Source organism: Drosophila kikkawai, chromosome 3R (assembly GCF_030179895.1).
Source record: "Drosophila kikkawai strain 14028-0561.14 chromosome 3R, DkikHiC1v2, whole genome shotgun sequence".
NCBI lineage: Eukaryota > Metazoa > Arthropoda > Insecta > Diptera > Drosophilidae > Drosophila > Drosophila kikkawai.
In genome coordinates, this window is record NC_091731.1 from 18,883,339 (window position 1) to 18,908,082 (window position 24,744).

Here is a 24,744-nt window from a genome sequence, read left to right on the forward strand (position 1 = left end):
TAACGAGCTCTAAGAGCCTGGCCTGCTTTCCCCGTATCCTACTTTACACAGAAAAATATATAGTTTTCATGAAAATCGCTTTTATCGTTATTTGTTTTGAAAAGGAAAATGATCTTTCTTTATTCTTAACGTAAATATCTGCTTGATCTCTATTCACAGATATTACCAATTACTAGAAGTCGCAAATAGTTATAAGTTTTGTACTATTTATTCAAGTGTATCCTGTCCAGTCTTTTCTGCTTATACCTGTCGTTCGACGGCAGCTTTTGAGGTCTTCTGCTGGCGCTGGTGGCATTTGTTTTCCTCTCCCGTGTTCATATACACAATTACCAGCTAAGGCGATTTGCAAAGGCATGGCGACGTAAGAACAACAACTACGACATCAGGTGGGCCCCTGCACTCAAGTGTTCTGTTATGCCATTGTCCTTACTCTTAGTCACGCCCCCCCCGGGCCGCACCGGGCCACACCCGGCCCTTTTCATGGCCCCGCCCCCGCTGATTGTTTGACAATGTTTACAGGTGCAAATTTCAAAGTGAATTGCTTTTCTATCGTTCGGAAAAGTGCTGCAACACGCAAGCAACCTAGGTAGTTGCTGCCTTCCTCTCTGCCTCCACTCACCTGAGACATTTTCCAGGAAAATTAGTTTCAGAAAATGGGAAGGGCAAGCGAGGAAAACTTGAGGAAAAGCCGAGCTAAGCGGATTTGCTTATGGCTGCTGCTGCTGCCGCCGCCTGCTGGTGACAGTTTGTCAAACAATCTCAGCCATTAGGCTGATGCCACCTAGGAGATTGCCCAGCAGAGGAGAAGATCTTTGGCAATTGACAGGTTATTGTCGTTTTCTTCTGTGTTGTCGAAATTTTAATTGAATTCTCTTTACCTTTTCAACGGACAAAAGGGCATTTATTAGCAATAATTGCATTTTCTTTCAAAAAGATAGAACACAAGAATACTGTCAGCAAATGTCCAAAACTAATTTATCAATAAATGAGAGAACAAGGCATGGAAAATTGCTTTGGCTAACCATAAATGGTCAAGTGTTTGGTAAACACACACACTGGCACTGGCACTCTCTGTAAATTTAAGTAAAAACTTTGCAAAAATAATGAAGCAGGGGCCCCAAGGCGATGTATAGAAATTCGAGGGGAGGGGAATGCAAATGGCCAACAGGCGAAACAAACAAAATCCCCAAACTAACCAAGTGGGGACTCAACAGAGCCGAACCCACAGACAGACAGACACGGGCACACCTAGCTGACCACAGGAACCCTGACCAGGCAGGTCCAGGACATCTGTCTGTAGTAACCCCCGAAAACCGAAGCCGACTCATCCTGGCTAGGGTTTATTCAGTAGAAGGAGCTGGAGGCTATAGCAAACGCACAGGCCACGCAGGATAACAATTTTTGAGAAAACAAAAAGTACAGAGGGAAAAATTTGTAAAAAATTAAATTGCTAACTTCTTATTTAATAAGTATAGTAATTTATTTAAACTTTGGTTGAAGGCTCTTTAACAACAATTAAATTATATTTTTCCAAGCCAAATTACTTAAATTTTAAGCCAAATTTATTTATCAGTGTCCTGGTCGGAAATGAATGCTCTCTTGGCTGGCCCCTTCCCTGAGATTTGATCATGTGATGGGCTCACAATGAAATTTTTGTTAAATTTTTCAACAGACTAGCTGACTGACTGAGTAATTGTGAGTCCTTGCTGGAGGAGTCTGGGCGGGAGTCTACGTTTGTGTCTGGATGTTTGTCCCCAAAGGATTACCTGAGCTTTGGCCTGTTCCCGTGTCTGACTGCTTGTCGCACAGTGGCTACGTTACCGTTACTGGCCGCGTGTCACGCACTTGTGCTGCCTGCCCCCTCGCAAGCCTGTCAATTCTCCCACACATCCAATCAGCAGGCATCTTGCTACCCCGAAAATCAGGTGCATAGAGGCTGAGTCAAGCAACTCTTTCGCATTTCAATATGGATTTTATAACTGTCTCACCTGCTCACCCCTCGCTGCGATTGCCATCGATGTGAAGCCATCCATACTTGACTCTGGCCAAAAGTTTGCTCAACTTGTTTTCAATAGTTTCCATTGAATATACATGGCCAACTTCCTCCTCTCGGTTTTCAGATTTCAGTTCTCAGCTTGTTGCTGTTGCTCTGGGTCCGGTCTTATTGATTTCTCTGTACGGACAGTACCTGTCATAACCATAAGTCAGTTATGGATGCCATCTAAAAATTTGTATTTAATAATTTAAAATTGTGGTTCAAAAGAAGAAGGCAAGTTTAAAAACAATTAATAAAGCAAAGTCAAAAAACTATAGAAATTTCATTTAAATAACTTGGAAATTCTTAGAATATAACCATAGCCAATACAATACCGAACCGCACTGTCCCACAACCTGCATATCATCGATGCCGCCTTTAGCTTCTGGCCAGAAAATGTTATATGGCCAGGACAAGTTTATCTACTCGAAACTTATTCAATCTCTAGAGAAATTATCCATTTGCCATTTTTGTTTAGCTCAAACTTAATTTCGTTATTGTTATTGCTGCCGCCTTGTGGTGATTGCCATTGGATTTGAATTGCAAATTTTGAATTTATGAAGCCAGATTTTAAAAGCAAAAATCCTAATCAAATGCATCTCTCTTTCTTTTCATTGCAGGTAAGCCATATTTGATCCGTTTGTGCACCAGGTTAGCCAGCATTTGATTAAGTTTCCAATTTTCTTTACTGATAATTTCACCGACTAATACACCCATCATCTGGTTAGGCCGGCGGTGTCAAGTGCAAGGTTAAAGATCATAAATCAGTGACGAGAGGGGGTGGCAGCAGTTATTTTCGGGAGGCTTGGAAATATAAATGTCCAATTTGCGCTGCCGGGAAGTTTGCGCCACCAAAATGATTAACTTGATTTATGCGTGCGGCGACAAAGTTTCGGAAGGCAACGCCCTTGCAGCGCTGCCAGGTGCTGCTGGCCAGAAAAAGTTTCGTAAAAAATGGTACACAAAAAACTCGAGAAAAATACGAGAAGAAAAAACGAACAAAAAATTGTAGAAAAAATACATTTGTCGCGTCGCGTCAAGGCGTTAATTTCTTGGCACTAACTTGAGGCTGCCCGAAAAAGTATGCTACACTTTTTTCCTCGTCTCCTTTGCAGGGCCTTTTGTTTTAGGAGCTATAGGAACTATAACAAGCACCATTAGTTGGCCATGTCGTTTCGACAGCTGGTCGACAGTCGTCGTCTGGCTGGCCTGGCAGTGGCCTCATTTGTTTTAATGTGTCAATTTGTTGACTTTTCCTGCTGTTTTGCCCCTTTGAGACTTGAACCAAGGCGGAGGAGTGTTCATTTTTTTGTGGGGGCGTGTGAAAGGGGGCTGCTCTCACCTGTAATCTGTCATCGGGCACTTTAATAAACGTTTAAACATACTTGACAAGCGCATCAAACTTTTGATTGACTTTGGTTAACAAATGATATTAGTGAAATATTTTATAGATTTTGAATTTGTTTTTATACGCTTATAAAGCATAAATCTCAAGAATTTCCCAACATATTACACGCATTTCCGTTTTATTTTTTATGCTTTCGCCAAGAGAAAACTTTGTCGTAAAAATGTACACTCTCGCCCTGTTTATTGATGCTCTTTGATTAAGTGTCAAGTTGGAGGCTTTGATACTTTAAGGATTCTTTAAGACCGCCATCTGCTGCCACATCTTGTGGAAAATCATATGAGAGTCTACTTTCCTTTATTTAAAGCTCACTTAAGGCAACAATTTCGCCTGATTTACAGGTCATATATTCTCTCCTATGTGTTTCTGTGGCTTTTCCCCGGCTGCGGGGCTGTGAGCTCCATTAAATTTTTATTAAGTGCAAAATGAAATTGCCTCACTTTTCGACCCCCTCTCTGGTTCTGTCTCTGTCCCTGCCTTTTGTTTTTGTTTTTGGCGGAGAGCGCTTAATGCGCTTTAAGCCCATTGGAACTTTGGTGGCCATTTAAAATTTGTGCCGACATAAAGCATAAATTATGGCGTTTTCCAGGCGCTCCTGCGGCCCCATCCTCTTAAGCGTTAAACAAGCTCATATATGCACACTTACACAACCTGTCTGTGTGTGTGTTTGTGTGCGTGGCGCATATGCCAAGTATTTTCCTTTTTGCACAATTTTCCCCCAGTTTTCTTTTTATCCATCGTTTTGTTTATGTGTGCGAAACTAGCGCATTGAAATTGCATTTTTAATGCGCTTATTAAAATGATAAAGTGGCCGGGGATTCCCCTACTAATTCCTCACAGAAAGCTAGACAACTAACTGTAAGTGTGAGTTTTTGTTGGCTGGTCAGCGCCATTTTGTTGGGCCATTAATGTTGTTGCTTTCGCTCTCCGTGCATTACAATAAGCTTCGTTTCCGGTGGAACTATTCATTTTTTTCTTTTTCCCCTGCTGGCCATTTCATTTTTGCTTTCTTCCCGTTTTCGGCAGTCGAAAAGCAGGGCCAAAGCTAATTAAGTTGCAAATGCTGAGCGTAAGTACATTAAAAACTAATTGCCGCTATCGTTATCGTTACGGTGGGGCATTACCGTTACGTAAGGGTAACGTAAAGCTCATTACGTTTTGCTTGGCTACACCCCGAAACAGTCAGCGCCAGCAAATGGTTCTCTGTGAATGGGAAAACGTAGAAGTTAAGGTTATAAACTTTAAGAATGCATTTTAAAGTAAGCAGTTAAGTTGAGACTATTTAATTTTACATTCTCTAATTTATAAACTGAAAATTTCCTTCTCAAATATATGTGTAAAAAGCTTCCCTTTTTTACCAGCTTGAATTTTAATTCAATCGAAATCATTTTGGCTTCATAATTTATTTACACCAATTACACTTTGCCCCCGAGTCCCCACACAGACCCACTCCCTGGCCGTGACTCTTTAGCTGATTGTTCTGTATCCTTCTCAAACGCTTTTCCTGTTGTGTGTGTGTGTGCTTTGTTGTTCTCTGTTTTCGACCTTAATTTCATTGACGCGCCCACATTCTGCTGACATGGCCGCAGACACTCGCCCGTCGGAAAGAGAGAGAGGCAGGGATTCAATCCCACACGTAAAAAATTTGTTTGTGCTCACACTTGAGTGCCAGCCACAGCCGGAATTTGGTCCTTTTCGCCTGTCCATGTATATCCTTCGCCTCACTGTCAGTTTGTTTAGTTTTTTTCTTTCCCCCTGTCTTCCTTTTGCCCCCGGTATTTATTCCTGTGTGTGTGTATGTGTGCTTGGTTTTTTTAGTGTTCCGTCGTCGTTTACATTGTCTAAACAGCCGGAGAGCCCAACAAGTGTACGGGTCTTTGCCATAAAGGTGTATATCGTTCTGCAGATCTCACACCCTCCATAAATACATATATATTTACCCCGCATATTCCCAGCTGAATCCCCCCTTTCATCGCACTCTCGGCAGCATCTCATCTTGCCGGAAAAGTTTGTTGGCTGTTGTTTCATTTTTCTTGTTTTTCTTTTTTTTTTTTGCGCCGTTGCGCACTTTTTTATGATTTTCAGTTTCAGTTTACCACCCAGGCTTCCAAGCTCAGACCTGCTCACATGAGGAGGTGTTTATGCACTGGAAAATATAATAAACAAAAAGAGGAAGCTGGTTTTTTATGCTGAACAAGAAAGGATACATACTTCGGGAAACCGAATTTGGTATATTCCCCTGAAGTTTACCATAGGATGATGCCAACGGATCGAAAATCGATCATTACTAAGCCAAAAATTAATTCATTTTAATTCCGAATTATAATTAATATCGTTACTTGCTGAATGAGTTTTCATTTTCAAGTCCAGCATTGCCATAGATACAGAGTCTGAATCAGGTAAAGTCAAATAGAGCTACCCCCTTTTTTCTTGTTGTGTATACACACATCTATATATTCAATGGGGGGTTCAAACACCTCCTGCTGCTGCTACTGCCACGCGTTGTACATTTAATGGCGTTGATATGGTTTTATGACCTTTGTGGCCTGTTACACATACGCCCCCGAAAATTGCATTGTTGGCTTTATTTTGTGCCCCATCCCCATCGTCCCCCCCTCTGTTCGTTTTTATTACATTTATTTTATGTTTTTTATGATTTTGTGCTTTTGTTTCTCTTATTCTCTGTGTGTGCGAGTTTAATTTTCCCTTTTCGCCCAGCATCACCAAGGAGTCATAATTTCTAAGTTGATTTTCTTGTTTTCCTAAAGGGAAGAAAAATAAAATATATAAAGAAAAGCAATATAAAAGGTTGAACATAGGCTTTTTAAAAGCTGTTTATTTCTTTTAGTCGTATTTCTGTGCCCCGGAAAGTGCATTGCATCCAGAAGTGAAGTGCCAAGTGCATTTCTGCAAATAAAAATGCAATTGGATTTCGCTCGGCTGCCATTTGCTTTTGTTTGTCATCGTATTTCAAATGTGACAAATTGAGTGGTTGCCCGCCAACACGCCCCCCTTTTATTCCATCTCGCGGATGGCACACACCTGCATTCTGAAATTTGTTTGCATTTTTAAAAGAATCATTGCGGCTGAGCCTGGGACTGGGGCTGGGTGAAAATCGAGATGCATTTGGTTTGGTTTATTGATGCCAGACGGGGAAAAACCGCAAAACTGCTGCAGGGGGTGGAAAAGTTCCCGAAAGGGAGAGGGACAGACAACTTGAACTGTGTTTCTTTTCAGGGGTTAAGGTTTTATTTTAACAGCATTTGGTTCTGATGAATTTTAAAAGCCCTTTTAATTCCATTTCCAAAATGGAAATAAGCCAAAAGTCATTTGCCAAAAAGGTTACACAAAATATTTTAAAATAAAAGTTAAAGGAAAAGTAATACCACCGAACATGTATTAACAAGGATTACCAAGCTAGTTATTAAAAATTTGTTTCAAAAGAATAACAATTTCCATTTGTTTTATTGAGTTTATCAGGAAATGGAAACTCAATTCCAAGTGCCTGGCACCGACCCCACGAAAACCCCAATCGATTGCCTAAAAGGCGACAAAAGAATTTAACGCCCTTATCTAACTTCCGATTAACCTTCTCCACAACCTAATAAATCCACAAAATTGACCCGAAATAGTGGAAATCGTTGATTTATGGCCGCGTGCCAGACAATTTTATCAGGAAATTGCGTGACTGTTTAATTGAAATGAGTCGGAATTCGTGAGTCCCCCGTTTCGAGGACGTAATATGCAAAACTAGGGCTGCGCCACTTGGGAGAGGAAAAGCTAAACGCTGAGCTAAGCAGACCAAAAGCAGACATGGCCAGGCCAGACAGTTTATGGCCAGTAGAAAGCCCCCAAAGTGAACTCAACTCCTCTGACTTGACTTGACTGACTCTCCTCGAGCGTGCTCCAAAATTCATGAGCCACGAAAACGCATAAATATAAAGTTTTTCTCCTCTCTTTTTTTCGGTTGTGTGAGACACGAAAGTGGCACAAAATAAGAGTAGAACGACGGACCCAAAATAAAAAGTATAGCCCAAGAAGCCGTAAGCCTAGGCCAAAACAGAGAACTGGGAGGAACACAGCAGGCAATTTTGATGAAAATTATGACAATAATTGTCATTAAATCAAAAATGCTCAGTAATTGTCTCATAAATTTACTATGCAAATTGTGAGGCAGGGCCCATGAAAATCGGGCAAGGAGGGGAGGGTAGAGAGAGTCGACCAGGTTTCGTGTTGGACTTTGCAAATTTTACGATATCAATAAAAACGTCGACAATATAAACTTTACTTCTGGCCGGTGGGTTTCCCCTCTTTTCCTGCAACCTCCTTTGGGCATTAAATTTGTATAGCATATTTCTAGGCGCACGTTGGTTTTAGTTCTCGCTGTTGGCATGTTTGTTGTTTAGAGCCCAAAACGAGAGCGCGCACGGCCACAAAAGTTTTTACGACGCCTCATAAAAGCCAAAAACGGAGCCAGCAACTGGCCAAAAGGACTCTCCCGCCCTTCGCAAGGTAGCAACGAAACTTGTGCTGCAAAGGATTAGATAAGAGGCATAAAGCCAGCCGATGGCCTGTTCTTACCTTTTTATGCCCATGCACTTGTCGTCGTCGTTATGTGGGCGGTCGGTCGGTTGGTCAGGTTGGTTGGGTGGGTTTGGGCTGGCATTAACCAAAAAAAAAAAAAGAAAAGGCTAACAAAAATGCAAATAAAAAACCAATTCCCTCCTCCCCATCAAGGCAAACTCTGCCCGGAGGCGATTTAAAGTTCGACGCCCACAAATTTACACGAGGTCGTCGTCGAGCGCATGCCAAAAGTGGGCGGTGACCACAGGAAGCCGCAAAGTGGCTTTTTAATGCACAGCAGGAGCAAACAAAGGGAGCAACAGGACCTGTGCAAGAATGGCAAGTGCAGCAGCGGCCACAACATAATCCACAGGAGCAGAAACAGAGAAGCAACAGCTAAAGTAACAACAAGAGTAGTGGCAACACTATTAAAAACAGTGGCATTAACAATTAAAGAAACGGTTGAACCGCCGCTGAAGAATTTACTGGGGCAACTGCAAGTGAAAATAGCTGTAATTTGAAAGAAAGAAAACTGGTAACTTCTAAATTAAGAAATTAAATAGTTAAGTCCTGGAAATTCTGTCTTTAAACAACATTACTACAACGAAAAACTGACAGGAAAACAAAAATCTGATATAGTTGGGGAAATATCTCAGGATTTTTCACATATTTCAACATCCACCACGGAAAATTCACGAACACACACCGCTACATGCAATTATATATGAAAATCATCCAGCAGGATGGCTGAAAATCGTGAAAAAAGGCAACAAAGTTCGCTGAAATTGCTTACTTTGCTGCCCACAAACACGCCCACACGGTTGTTGGGCCTGCACAGGAGTGGTTGATCCTGCAATCGAGTGTGTTTGTGTGTATGTGCCTGCAGGAGTATGTGGTCTGTTGTGTTAATTTAATTAAGGCCTTGTTTACCCAGCTACAATGCCAACGTATACAGACACATTTAAAGCCAACAACGAAATAACGCTTAATCAAATTTCCTCACGGGATTCCTCAAGGTCGGCCCCAAAAAGTAATCCCTTTTCTATTTAAACTAAGGCTTCTTCCAGCAGCCCCAGGAATCAAGATTCATCACGGTCGCCAGCTAAGTGTTCGAAGGCTGTTTTTTGTTAGCTGCTGCGGCATCTGATTTTGAACAAAAACCATATGCTGTTGCCACACAATTTGGAAGCTTTATTAATAATTCAACAGGAGTAGTCGCCGGCATGGGGCCAAAACACAAACCTTTTTCCCATCAATAGCCCAAAATGTTGCATATCTTTGTGGGATAAACCATATATTATGGTTGGCTAGGTCAATCCCCAAAAAACTGGGCTTTAAGCAAGACAGAAACTTTTATAGAGTAGGCATTGCCGAAGGATAGATACACTTGTGTTAAACATGGGTTTTAAAAAGAATTTTTTGTTATAGAGAAAAATACATTGAAATTTTATACTTTGCTAACAAACCCCTTGAGTTTTAAACTACTATTTCAGCCAGATTCCCGTCTAAATTAAAGTTGCTTTGCCTCTAGACTCTAACAAATCCCAGTGATTTATGAATTTTCGACAGAGGAAAACCGGCGGAAAAGGGAACTCAAGTGGCTATATTATTTCTCACTTTCCCAGGGCCTCGACTCCTGCCAAACACCACCCTCTCTTATTACTCTAGACAGCTTGAGAAATTATTATGTTTTGCTTTTAGCGTGATTGAAATGAAATTAAACTGCTTTCCATGCACGCGTTTGAGGCGTCGTCTGCCAGCTGCCGAGGACATGTGTTGACATAAACAAAATTAAACGAGAGTGAAGTAAAAAAAATTCTAAAAAATGAAGATAAACTAGAAGACAAAGTTGATGGCGCCAACAAGAAGACAAAAATATAAAAAAGGCGAAGAAATTTCATTTACAAAATGAAAATTTAGTAAGAGGCATAAAAAAGAAAATTGCGATGTCACCGAAAGGCTGAAACGGGGTGGTTCCCCGATAAACATATTTCTCCTTGTATATGATAAAATATATAAGTAAAGGATCTTAATCGCATATGAGCGACCCTTCCTGCGTTGCTGACAATTTGCGCGTCTTATTTATGGACAAATTTTTTATTGTCAGCTGCATTGCAGCACATCCTTGTGCTCGTATCCTTATTGTGTGTGTCTGACAGCAAAAACCTTTTAAATCCTTGTTAACTTCTCTAAATGCTCAGGTTGCTTTTTCCAAAGGTCCTCTCATATACGCTGATATATGTTGTATACACATAAAGACATTTATATTGCTCGTGGGCGCCTTGTGTCATCAGCAGCGGTATTTGAAGTAAAAAATAAATTGAAAGGCATTTGAAGCTGGATTTCCTCTCTTTTTTTTATAAATAAACCGAAATTATGCTGATTGTTGGTTGAGCTTGTTGGGGCTGTGGGCTGGGGATTGCTTCATGCCTGCAGACTTTGGGAAATCGAAACAAATGAGAATGGAAATCGGTTTTTAGCTGCTAAGTGAAAATTATGTGTGCAAAGTCCCTGGGGGATTTGTGGAAAACCCAATCCACCAGGGCGCGGGAATAGGAACGGAATGAAAACAGACAATTTAAAATGTATGAAAAGAAAAAAATCGTAAAAGAGAATAGGGAAAATGAGAGCTTAACCCACACTTGCAACTCGTTTTTAATGCCCCCTCAGTTCAAAAACAGAGTAATATCTTTTTTCGAGCCATTATTCATTCATTTATTCTTCTTTTTTTATATATATATACCCCAAATCTATGCAAATTAGCCGAGCTTAAGACAAAAATGCTTAACAAAAAAAAAAGAAAAGGGAGCTTTATCTGTATAAAAAATAGAGCAAATCTCACTTATAAGGCATTAAGAAATAGTTGGAAGCTTAGGTGACTCGCTGATGGCCATGAAATGCAACAACAGCCAGCTTTTCTCTGGAGAAGCTTAAGCGTAAATGCGGCATATAAATGAACTCATTAAACTCTCGAGTGGAATGTCCAAGGAGGGGATGGCATCTGAGCCCCAAGATAATATTTTTGCTATTTGAGAAATGTATTTTTCATTAATTTGAGACATTTAAATATTTACAGAGCAGCACAGGCAAGCAGGCGGCAGCTCTCCACCACCCACTCCCCATTCTCTCCTGGCACATAATAATTAATTGTTTGGCCTTCAAGTGGCTGACTGGAAAATTTTTCAGTTGGCTGGTAAATTATGCGAATGGTGCCGCATTTCACACTTTAAGCTGACAGCTGATGGGGTTGGAGAGCTCCAGAGTACAGGGGGAGAGCCATTCCTCCTTGGGAAGGTGTAAATTTATGCAATGAAATTAATTCCATGCAAAAACAATTAAGTTAATTTAGCAAAAGAAGGAGCAACCCAGTAAAAAGCGCAACAGCAGAAAAATCAGGCTCAACTGAAATATAATAAACTTTTTGGAGAACCCAGCAGCCAAAGGGGGGCGGGAGTAGGGGTTGTAAATGCTTTAAATTTCCATTGCCATCGCCATTTGGCATTGCCATTGCCCGTTGTTTCGCCTGTGTGTTGTAATACAAACGCAATTAAAACCCGCTGAAGAGGCGCAAACAACAGACAGCCGCCGGGGAGGTACAGAGGATAAGGGGAGGCGTTGGCGGTACAGGAGCCAGGACCACCGACGCACCAAATGAATGAACAACACAGAGCGAGAGAAACGACACCGTAAAACATTTAAATGCCGAAAAATAGACACAAAAAACAAAAGGGAAAGGGTAGGAAAATAGGGAGGAACAGGAGGAAATATATATGTATGTATATATAAAAAAGGATAAGAGAAAGCGCCAAAAGGGGTGCAGAAAGAGAAAGGCCGTGCGAGCGGAATTTCGCTTTCAAATTTGCGTTGGCGCGTGAAATATACTTGCGAATGTATATATACATATATTTATGTGTGTGTTTGTGTGAAAGGATTGCGAATTTCACAGTCAATGCATTTAACATTTCGCAGATGAAAAGCCGAGGGAAAATGCTAACAGCAACCTGTGTAATTTTACAGCTGTGCTCGAGCAGCGAACAACTGAGAAAACATGAAAGACTCAAAGGGTAGACAGGAAAAAATATTGGTAAATTTGTAACAGAAAAGGTAATCAAAAATTAAAAATGTTTTTATATTGTTAAATATTTCAATATTGCTTTTTAACTCTTTCTTGGGGATTTATAACATTTTTGTAAAGATATAACTGAGCCTAATTGTTAGTAAAAGATAACTAAAGGCTTTACCCCAAAAGAATCAAATTTAATTGAATGCAAAAACATTCTTATTTTTAATTACCTAGTCAGTTTCTGTGCTTTTCATACATGTACTTTATATTTTTAGTAGAGTTCCAAGTATAATTTTCCGTGTAGTTCGGCACCCTGAACTAGATAAGAGAACTTATCTCATCTGCTGATTGTTATTCCATTTATCACGCAAATGTCAAGATCTGCTGGCTCTGCTCAAAATGAATAGCGACAAAAAAATACGATTTTAATTGCATTTCAGCTTGCACACACCACCCTCGCTGTGAGGTGTTAAATGCCAAGGAGGCCAAAGGATGAGGGCGGAATATATAGTAGTAGTAGTAGTAGCCACCCCCTGGGCGGTAGAACATTGACATTGACACAACCCCTGGAAAAGTCGCCCCCGGTTTTCCAGCTCCTTTAGCAGAAGCAGCAGCAGAAGCAGCTCTCCAATTTTCAGCTGGCCAACTCACTAGCGTGCAATAAATTTTTCAATGTCATGCGTCTCGGGCGCGCGCACAATCTATACGAGAACAACGGCAGGAAGATGTCCTGGAGACGGGGGCGGTGTGGGTATCGGAGCACTAGGATCGCTGGCTAAACCCTTCGTCCTTCAACCACTAAGCACCCAAACAGCAAAACAAACTTCCAATCAGACCCGAGTCAGCCAACCACTCTGCCGCCCGTCCATATCCTTTTGACTGCGACTTTGTGATAAATGTGCTACAGCTTTTTGTCTTTACTTCATTTGAAGTTGGTTCGGTTTGGCTTGGTTTGGCTTGGCTTGGCCAGCTGGAATCTAGTTCCTTCTCTCCCAGTCGGAGGAGAGTTGGGCTGAAAGTGTTGAAGCAGCACTTTGGCAGCGCATCAACGCCAACGAGCCCCGCCCATTTCCTCCGCCGACGCCCCTTCTGGCCAACGGCATGTTTGCTTTTTTTATCTGCGTTTTGCATGTGACGACGACACCGACTCTTGGAATCTTAAGCGTAGTGCTAGCACGTTGCCCTGGAAGAGAGTACTTTAATTCAAAGACATTTATTTTAGTATTTAGAAGCAAGTTGCTTTGGTTAGCGATTAACTTGATTAACAACTGTTAACAACTAGGGGTTCTTCAATATTGAATTGAAATAACAGATCCACTTTTATTATATCTATAGATATATAACATTTGCAGATTTAACCAAATAATTTTAAGACTTTAATACTTTATCACTTAAACTTTAAGAAGAGCCCCTCTGACTATTATTTGCTAATGCTTAGGGAGCAATTATTCTGCAGGGTATTAAAAACTTCACCCTTGAAGCTGCCACTTCAGTGTAGTGTTTTTTTTTTTTTTTATCTTTGCGCACAAGTTACATTTTTAATCGCGCTTTGAGACTTCATTAGTGCAACGGCAGCCGGGAGAGAATGAAGCGGGGCACGTAGCGGAGCGAAAGTGGGCGATATGGGGAGGACATAGCGAGACTGAAACATGTGCGACGTTGTTTCAAGTGCAGCTGATGCTGATGGTTTCTCCCCTGCTCCCTTAACTCTTCCACTCTTGTTGTCTGCCAAATGGCGCATGAAACACAGGCAAAGAACACCACTATCCACCTTTCTCCCTCCCAGCTCCCAGCATCCAGCTCCCAGCCGAGTCTGTCTGGGCACTTGGCTTGGCTTCAAGTGTTGTCTCTGCTTTTTGCCGAACCCTTTCTCTTTCTCGCTTCACTTCGCCACGGATTCAGGTTTAAGCGCAGAGTGTTTGTCTTGAGCTTCAAGTGTGGCAGGTTGTGATTTTTATTTAAAACTAAGCAAACAACAATAATAGCCATAAACCAATCTCAACATTTCATCAGTTGGTGTTATGCTTTTTTTTCCTCCTCCGGATCTTGAGCATTTATGGCTGATATTTGCTCACGCACTTGACATGACTTTGGCAGCAGGCAGCAGGGGGAAAAACACCTTTCCCCCTCGAAAGTGCCACATGTCGTATGCGTGTTACGTGCCTTACTTTGCTCGCTGTTCGCAAAACATAAAATATGCATAAATTCCAGCATATTTCGCGTTTCGTTCCGCTCCGCTCTAGTCTTTGTTCGGCGTCGAGTCATAAAAACGCAACACAAAACACACAAAAAACATTCGGGCAACATGGAATTCTACACAAAAATGTTTCTCTATATACAATATTTTCATTTCATTTGCAGCTTATTGACAATTGACATGAAATTGCCATTTTCTTCGCCGTGGCTGGCTGTTGCTTCTTTTATGATTTTATGCTTTTGTTATGCGACTGCAAATAATGTAATAAAAGCAGAAGTAAAATCACAGCCCGAGTAATGAAAGCACAGGACATGCAACAAAATGCACAACATTTCCATTTCGTTATTTTCTTTCTGGTTCCGTTTTTTCTTCAACTTTTCAGTCAGACCCAAATGAATGACACACAACATTGACATTTTGCAGTGTTAACCCTCCGCAACTGTGAGTCATTTTCCGCAGAAACTTTTCCCATCCAGGTATTTTTCTTGGCATTTTCCAAGCATTTCCTTTACAAATATGATAAACATTTGCAGGATCCTTGCTGCAACCCCCAACTAATTGGGTCTTATGCAGATATGGATATACTCTTGACTTTGAGACCCTTTATGTTTTTTTAGGGATTTTTCTTTGGCCATAAATCCCTTAAATCTGCTGCCTTATATCGGTTTGCCTATCCATCTATCTGTCTCTGCTTTCCCCGATTTTCCTGCCCAGCCCCCTCTGCCTCTCCGTCATGCGATATCTGCCAGCTGAAAATTCTATTGCCACTCCTCTTTGATATATCTCAAATCCCAGCAATCTGTTTGCAACTGAAACCGAAGAAGATTTATTGTATCACAAAATAAAACACAAAAGGGAAAGGCAAATTTGGTTGCCAAGGTGTCAAGTGGTTGGACTTGCACCCTTACGGAAGAGAAGAAGTGCTTGTAAATAATATTTTTTAAATTATTGAAATACAAGACTTGTGACGGGCTTTTTCAATCAACAAACTGTTGCTGCCTCGCCATTCCTTGGATAAATAAATCACGGCGATGATGTCGTCGTCCCGACTAAATGGCTAGCTGAAGACATAATTAATTAGCTTTTAATTCTGCTGCAGAGACAAGAGATAAATCCGGTGGAAGGAACCCAAGGAATGCCACTGGCACTCTTCAGATACGCCACAGGAGAGCGGGAGGAGTGCATTTAGTCAGACGGAAAATGATGCCGGAAAATGCCAAGGCGGCGGCGGGGCTTGTGAATCTGACAGACAGAGAGACATGCGAGTGTACACTCTCCTTCGCCCTTATCCTTTGTAGACATTTCGTTAAAAGTTAGCACAGAGCGCACTGCCAACAATCAAATCAAAAGCAAACAATGGGCAAAAATGTAAGAAAACATAACCAGAGATAAGCGGCTTCAGTTCAGGCAAAAAAGATGGCGACAGCCGGAAACGCAGACGGGCAAAATACAACACAAAAAATAGAAGAGAAAAAATGAAAGAAATACGAGGGAAAAAGGAACAAGGACAAGAACAAGGAACGCCGGGTGAAATGGGAGTGCAAATGTCGGCGTGTCCTTGTCCACGCCCACAGTCCATCGCCACCGCGCCACAGTCCTGCGACTCCTTCTCGCATCTCCCGACTGTTGTCTGCTGCAAATACCGCAACATGTACTCAAGCAGATAATGTTAAATACCACTCGAGAACGTACAGGCAAAGGCACCAAAGGAAGCAGCAAATCCATGGAACAACAAAAGACATAAGCGCTATAGCGGCTGCTCTTGGCCAGAACTCAACTGGCCCCCGAGTCTGCAATTGGTATTTGGGTATGGAGACTGGGAATGGGACGGGGACTGGTAGAGAGACTGGGACTGGGTCTGGACGAGCAGTTAAAAGGACACCAGCAAAGGACACATGCAGAATGCGAAAAATGAAAATGCTTAAAAGTTTTAAAGTTCAGTAGAAAATATAAAATCAAGAAGTAATTTATGAAATTTATGGTCGTTATGCATCTTAATATTAAAGAGTCTTTGGTTTCACCTTATCAATAGAAGATTACACTATTAATTAGGCTTTTCACAACACAATAGCAGACTTATCTTGGTTTGCTTATAAGCTTAAAAATGTTTAATGAATGTTTTCAGAAATATCCTATAATGGCAAACATTTTAAGCTTGTTTTTGTTTGCTTGGGTTTCCCCATTTTAATGCCCAGTGCATGGCTTCCAGCCACTGCAGCGGGGCTCTGTCCTGTCCTGGCCAGTCAGACACATAAAGCGAAACAAAAGTTCAAAGACACCCCGAGCTGGGGAGACATTTCCGTAGCAGCATCAGGCAATAGCTCCTGCAGGTTCACTCAGTTAGCCGATTTTGATGCTGCTGCTGCTGCTTGTGCTGAGCCGGAAAATTTAAGCGTAACATTAAATAATTTACAAACAAATGGCGCGACGTCGCCGTCGTCGTGTTCGGCTTAATCGCCGGAAGTACGCAAAAAACCCAACTTGAATGGGGCACAGGCTGGAAAGCAGCGGGAAAAATCCGAGGAAATGGGGCGGCAAGGAGGCGGCGTCGCTCCACCAGGGCCAGGGTCGTCGACGCATGTGCATGTGGCAACTGGCAAGTGAAGAAAATCAATAAAACGTGCGAGGATGCGGCGGTTTTGCTTTTTGCCACTTTTACTTTTGCGACGAGGAGACGACGACTGCTGGCAGGAGAAGCAGCTTCCGATGTCGTCCTCCATCCACTGAGTCCTCCGTTCCGGCTTTGTCATTTGTTTGGCCTGCAGCTGAATTTGCCTGTCTATGTTGGCCTCCTCGTCTCTCTCCCTTATGGACGCCCCTTTGTGCTCGCAAAAACAAACATACACCCACACACACACACACATACTCTCAGAGGCCAGGACTTAGGTGTGGCTCCTGGCAGCTGTTTCAGCTCTCGTTCACCCAACCTCTTTCCGTGCAGGCTACAAAGTGCAACAAACCGAATTGAAAATGGAAAATGTCTATGTCCACGCCACTCGCGAATGAGATACTCTAGCAGAAAGTGTTTAAATTGTGAAGAGAAATAGGGAAAAGATTGGGAAATTATCCAAAGATTAAAGGGATTTCTTACAGAACTAAAATGGGTTTCAATTAGCAAAAAAATTAACTTTAACTAGATGAAAATAAACTATCAAAAAGTGAATATATAATCTCAAAAGCTATCTCCTAGAGTATACAAACTTTTCGGTTACCAAAAGGAAACCATTTGTTCATGTTGCATTTCCACAAAGACCTAAAAAATGGGAATCGGAAGACCTTCTCCCCTGAAAAAAGCTCAGACTTTGGGAGTGGGTACTGACAAGCGTTAATCTCGAAATAAAATATTTGTTATGCACGGCATCGGCTTTGGAGGGGAAGGCTTCGGAGGACTAAAGGCGGGTGCAAATTCAACCACCAAAAATTCGTAGCATACTTAGGAGCTCAGCAAGTCGTGAACTGCTCCTGCCTGCTTTTTCGGGCTCTCCCTTTGCTGCTCCTGTGAGTTACTGATTATCTTTGGCGGCAAAAGCAAAAGCAAAAGCGACTTTCCATAGACTTTGCATAAATTTCCAACTGCAGAAAAGTTTTCGAACACACTCGAAGAGACGCTTGACTGTTTCGGGATATCTTTTACTTCTAAGCTCTGGCAAATTGACAAAGAACTTCACTTCCATGCCACATTCCGCACTTGCCACTTGGCATTTCCTCCCGTTCGCCTTTAATTTTCTGGGGCTTCTCTTTTTTAAGGGCCAGGTGTAGATGTCTCGCAGTCGTCTCGCTATTTGCATATCAACTATGGCGAGAGCTCTGTAACACGCTAACATTGTGTTTGTATTTCATTAATATTTCAGAGGTGGCGTTGTTTGAAATCAAAACATAAATATTAACATACACGAATTGAAACGCTGTATCGCCGCCAGCGCATTTCCTGCCAACATCACACACACACACATAAAAAACGAAAAAAGAAAACCCTAACCGAAAAAGTAAAATAAAAAACCAAACAAAAAATATGATATAAATGCCGCCCGCAGAAACCGCAAACCAAACAACAAATACCCGACGCACACACACCGAATAAAAATGTTTCAAAACTCTGAAACAAATCGTAGAGAAAAAAATAAAGCGAAATTTAACCCGCTGCAATGCAAGGGAAATATTTTTGTCTAGCGCGAATTGGATTTTGGGATTGAAATTGTACATTTTTCGAGCAGCAGCAGCAGAAGCGGCGATTCTGATTTGCTTGTTTTTCATTTAACACGCAAATATTTTGTGGCATGCAAACGATTTTGCTTCATAATTTTAAGCAAATATGGTTAGTCCAGCGGGGGAAGGGGATATTGACAAGAAATACATAAGAGTTAATTATAAAAGTGATATTTATTGTTTATCGTTTGCCAGATAAGGCAGGCCAATTAAATCTGACAGATTTATGGAAGGTGTGATGGGGAATTGGAATTTATTGAAAGGCATTTGTTGTGCGAGAGTGGGCTTAATGCATAGTATTTTATCAAACCTTTTAGGCTTTCAGTTTATTAACTTTCTCTCTTTTTCTATTCTCTTTCCAGGTAAGTGTCGGAGCCTTTCCTTGGAGCCTTGCAATCGGTGTTCCCTCGATGTTTTCCTGTCTCTCGAACTCTCTGCACATACTTATCATCCATTCCGAGTTTGTCACTCATTTAAACATTATTTCATAACTCTCATTCAACTCACACATGCTTTTATAATTTTCATCATCGTTTTTAATGTAGTTTAGAGTTTTCCCTCACTAACAACTAACAACTTAAACCGGAAACGTAATATTTATGTGTGTGTCACCCCTTCGCTCTCTGCTTGTTGTAAGTCTGTGTGATTGTCGTTACAAATTGTGGTAAATATTTAAACATTTTCATTATCATTTTGCACACAACAAGCGCTGAAAATCTGTCAGAGATTTGCCAAACCGCCAAAAACAATTTGTGTGCCTAATTAAAAATTTAAATTACATCAAATAGCAGGCAGGCAGGCAGGCTGAACAATTTGTGCGTGTGACAAATTTGCAACGAACGAACAAACGAACGAACGAAGGCCGAGGCGAAGTTGCAGCCATTATGACATGCATTATGGTTGTGCTGGGCGGGAAACGGAAGGAGGAAGGACGCCAGGCCATATGCCACATGCTGCTGCCACACTAATTTGTGCGTTGTGCCAACTTGGGTGCGAAAAACACAGAGAGCAACGCCGCCAAAAACTTTTTCCCCAGTCTGCGGAAGGTCCTTGCCCCACTCCTACTCTCGTTGAGTGCAGAAATTAATTGCATTAGAAAAGTTACCCCGAAAGAGAGAGAGAGAGCTGCACATGTGCCCGTCCTGGTAGCAAGTTGCGCTTATTTAAGTTTAGAAATGCCTTGGCAAAGTTACCACCACCACCACCACCACCAGCAGGGCCTCCGCTCTTGCCTCGAATTTGCGAACAAACGTTTGTCAGCAAACTTAATTTCTGAACTTTTGCCGAGGCAAATGGCAGCCAATCCCCCAATTTCTCCCTTTTCGGTGCTTACAAAATGCTCTCTTCGTCACCAACTTGAGCTGCGCTTTTTCAACGTCTTTCCACGTTGCCCCTGGAGTTTCCCAGCTGGAAATATCCATACCCCACGATGTTTGTGCATATTTTAAAGGCAAAACTTGCCAGACGCACATTTTACATAAATGTTGCACTTAAATGCACATTTTGTCATAATGTTGCCCTGCCACCGCTGCAACAACGTTGCTAACTGAAGTGGTTTCAAGGGGTTTCTCTTAGCGGAGCAGAAAAAAAAATATCCAAATTCCTTGCCTTTAAGCTGCCCCGGAACTTACAACTTGGCTACAAAATTAAGATTCTTGTCTGGCCAAGTCTATAACAATTTTCAATAAATAACATTTTGTTTATTTTTGCCATGAAAAAATATTTCTTTCCTTAAGGGTAAAGAAAACTTTGTAACTGCCTGCCCCGAGAGCACTTTGTGCAGTGAAATGGAAATGAAAACTGTTGCCAAATGAAGGTAATACTAAGGGGGTTTTCGTATCCTTTTTTTCCCCCAGACTGCGTGAGTGTGTGTGTGTGTGTGTGTGTGTCTGAATTCATGTGTGTCCCTTGTTAGTACAATCGCAATTGCAATTGCTGAGAGACAAACGAAAACGAAGCATTGCAACGGTCTCCCCGTCTTTGCTTCTTGTGAAGTCACTTTGTATTGAAATTAGACACATTTCCGTTCAATGGAGAATGCCAACGGCTGCTGGCAACCCTCATCCCTTATCCCTCATCCCTCATCCCTATTCCTTTTATTTTTACTGTGAAAGCATTGATATGCTGCTGGGGGGTAAAATAATATACAGATATCTCTACAGCTAAAAGCTACATTTATGGGTAGAATATTTCTTCAATTATCAGAAATGATTGCGATTAATTAGAAACAGTTTGTGGTAGTTTTATGTATAAAGTAAAGAAAAATAATAATAAATTAAAAAAATAAATAAAAAAGAAATTTATATTTGGAATATTTGAAAGAGAAAACCTAATAGTTATTCATTAAAAATCATAGACTGCTTCATTTAAATATATAAATATTTATATTTTTTAAAATTTATTAATCAAGTAACCAAATGCTAATATTTCCCACGAAAAATACACTATTATTTCGCCCTCGTCTGTACGCAAGCATTCAGGCAAGTGCACTTGGTTGCAGCTGCAAAGTATGCTGTAGATTTTTGCTCGAGCGCCTCGCACATCCTGAGGTAACGATTGCAGGTGGTTGGGTGTAACGAGTGGGTGGTGGGTGGTGTTTGGCGGCGGCGTTGTTAAGAGTGCGTGCCCAAAAGGAAGGGGCCTGTCTGTCTGTCTGTATGTCTCTCTGTCTGGCGACACTCGTTGACATTGGGGGCGACAATGCGTCAAGGCAGCACATCAGTCGCGCTGCCGTCCCCGCTCTCCGCCTCCTGTTAACTCACTAATTTGCATATTTATGCAATTATACGCTACCTTTTGTGCCAGCCAACAACGTTTTTCGTACGTAGATATCAACCCTTTTTCGGGTTCCGAACACCGAACGCGAACCCAACCTCAACAGTTGGTCGCCGGGACAAGAACAGGAACGGGAACAGGAACGGGCACCGGCACAGGCACAGGCACAGAAACACTGGCACGGGCACAGCATGTCACTTGTCACGCCAAACACGAACACGTTAAATGTCAACAATGAAGTGACGCAGCACGGCAACAGGGGGTTAAGGTGCAGGCAGGGTGGGCTGATGGAGGGTTAAGTTGGGTGGTTGGGCGACTGGGCGGTTGACTGGATGAGCGGTCATTGTCCCCTTTGCGCGCCTACCAACTGAGACAACATCCGCAGCAGTTCGAGTTCTAAAGCACTGGGAAAAATCAAAGTTTAAATAAAATAAAAGAAATATTATTTATTATTTTAGGCCCGTCTGAAGCAACATTTGTCAACATTTTCTTTTGTCTGCCCTGCCTTCATGTTTAATCTAAGTTTTTTTCATAAAGTTTGTTACAAATTAATACAATGAAATTTTTAAACCAAAGTCTTAGCTTATTTTCCAGTGCAGCACCCTTCAGATCTATGCCGCCCTTATCCCTATCCCTATCCTCCCCTCAAATGCCCCTCGTCTCCTGGCATTTGACACTGTCACAGCGCTTAGTGATTTATTTGATGGTGACATGCGTTGCTGCTGTTGTTGCCATTCCCAAAAAGTAACCGAAAATAGAAAAGGGAAAATATGCCGAAATGAAGCAAACAATTTTGTTTAATTTTTCTTATTCCTATTTGCTCAGCCGGGCGGAGTTGGAGGTGGAAGGAGGAGTGCTTCTATTAAATGCAAATGAAGTTATGAAAATTGCTCAGCAGCCCTCAAACCGCAACAGTGCCGCCGCGTGGCAGCGTAAAAAAGGGTCCGCTTTGGGTCCGGGACGATATCTTCAGCAAATGATCTCAATCAAGGGGAGCGAGCATTATGAAAATTGCATAATTTCGCCATAAGGGTTGTGTGCTCGCCATCCCCGCGCCAAATGGCACTTCAATTAGAGTAGCAAATAAAAACAAATATAAACAACATTTTGTGGCGGGTTCAAAGTTTTGCGCTTTGGCTGCTTTTAAGACCTCCGCCAATCCGACAAGTTTATAATCTTGCCGGGGATTGCGAGACAAGATCTGGCCCTGGCCCCGGCTTGTATGTCAACAGCTTTAATTCGGCCTTTCATTGGCTGCCATTGCTGCCGTTCGTTCGTTCGTTCGCTTTTCAATTACCAGCTCAATGGCTTCTGGGAAAATCCTTGCAACAATGCCAGGATGCTGTGGCAGCCAAATAGTTGCACTTTTCCAAGGAGCCCATCGTCGTCTGGCTGCCGTTCGCCGCTCACAGCTTTTCAACTCCAGCTCCAGCTTCAGCTTTTCAACTTTCGGCTTCATTGAGCATTGGACATTTATTGTTGCTGCGCATTAAGGCATTAGCTGGGAGGTTGGCAGGACAAGGGAATGGGAAGAGCAGGAAGTTGCAGAAGCTGTGCCAGGAATTATGAACGTATTTTCGACTTTGTTCGACACTTTTATTGCCCAAGTGGCTCTTGGCTGGTACTGCAGCGTTTACATTAAAGTCAATTGCTGTTTTTAATATTTTTCTCGCACTTTAGATAGTTGTGGGAATACTTGATATTAAAAGGAGAGATAGAAAGGCTTGACTAGATAATATTTAAAAAGGATATTGTAGGTATGGTATAATTTTCCAAAAATTAATGATTTCTTGAGCAGCTACTACAATCTCAAGACATCTTTATATTATCACAAAAAAAAAAGCCTGCTTCAACCCTCTGCTGCTCCTCTTACTATTGTTATTTTATTTATTTAACTGGCTAATTTCTTGCGGCGTTTTGCAAGGGGTCCTGTTCCATCAACTTTTTGACAGCCCAGGGAAACGCTACGTTCGAGGAGCGGGAAAAAATGAAGAGGCACGGGCACATACAGCAAATTCCTTGCGTTGCCTTTGACTGACATGATTATAAGTTTGTCTGACTCAGAGTGAGTCAGAGTCTGCTGCCATCCCGGGTCCAAGTTTGAGTCTGAGTCTGGATCCCGTCTCGGCACGTTAACTCAAACGAAACTAATTTAATGCGCTGCAAAAGTATTCAAACAATTGCACAAGGCGACGCCCAAAGTGAAAGCAGCCAGAGACAGAGCCAAAGCCAAGGCAGCTCGGGGAAAAAAATGGGAATACAAAAACTGAACTCAACTGAAAAGGAACATGGATGTATCGGGGGGATATTTGGGGGCTTCGCAACAGCTCGTGTTCACATCAAACGAGCGAATTTCATTTGCCAGCAAACGAAAAGGAAAAAGTTTTTGTCTTCTCCCGGTCTCTTGTTAGATGTATTTTTATTTTATTTATTTACTTTTTTTTTTTTAGAAATATACTTATGTATAGAAATTCGGTGTTCTCGCACTCCGCGCAGCAAATTCAATTGTTGGGGCGTGTGCGAGATTATGGGGAAAAGCGGGAAAGGGGGAAAGGGAAAAAAAGGGGGCGGAGCTAGCGAGAGAATGTTAACAATTTTTATTTATGTTTGCTTTGAACTTGTGTTCATTATTTGCCAGCGACAACAACAGCCAGATGTTTTCCGATTAAACACTCTTCTCCGGATTGAACTCATTTGGTTTAACACTTTAAAGTTGCAAGTGGAAATTTAATTATTTTAAATTTAATATCTCTTAAAAATAATTATAGATGAAATACCTTCCCAAACATTAAATTCCTTTATATATATTTCTATGAAATCCTTAATTAAAGAGTTTTTAAAGCTTTACAGAGGTTGGTTATATCATAAATACTTACCCTAACATGAAATCTAATGAATAAACCATTCGTTTCACATTTTTCTTTGGGCTTGGAAATTAAAATTAGCTTGAAAACTTTTGCCCTTAACCCTAGAAAGCCATTACTCAGAAACAACCATTAGAAGAGAGCACCTTTAAGGACCCCAAACCCGGACATGAAATATTTGCGTATAAACTAAATACATTTGTGTTAATTTCCACACACACACACACTCCCTCTCTCTCTCTCTCAGGAGAGGGGGAGGAAATGGCAGCCGAACCCTTTTTGGAAAAATTTGCATATGTGGAACGAGGGGAGGTGGAGGAGTACGAGCCACTCATACATCAAACTATTAAAAGCCTCGTGCAAAAGCCTCTGGGGCATCGCAACGCAGCCACAACAACCACCTTTGGCATTGTCCTGTGTGTGTGTCCTTTCCGTCTTGCCGGCATTTGTCAAATGCTGTTGCCAGGCTTCAGCGCCCGCCATGGAAAAGTTGCCTGCCAAAATAGCAACAGTTTTCCATCTACAGGGAATGACTAGAGTGGAGCGGGAAAAGTTCTCCAGCATTCAGCAGCCGAAAAACTTACCGCAGACCCCCCACAAAAGTTTAAGTATATTTGTGCTTAGATAGGAGGTGAA

The 24,744-nt window shown here is 41.7% G+C and overlaps 1 protein-coding gene across 8 annotated transcripts in view; it reads left to right on the forward strand.

Annotated features, from left to right (window-relative positions):
* Positions 1–24,744, forward strand: part of SKIP (Shal K[+] channel interacting protein) — a 163,364-nt gene that overhangs the window by 106,822 nt on the left and 31,798 nt on the right. The window lies entirely within an intron of this gene.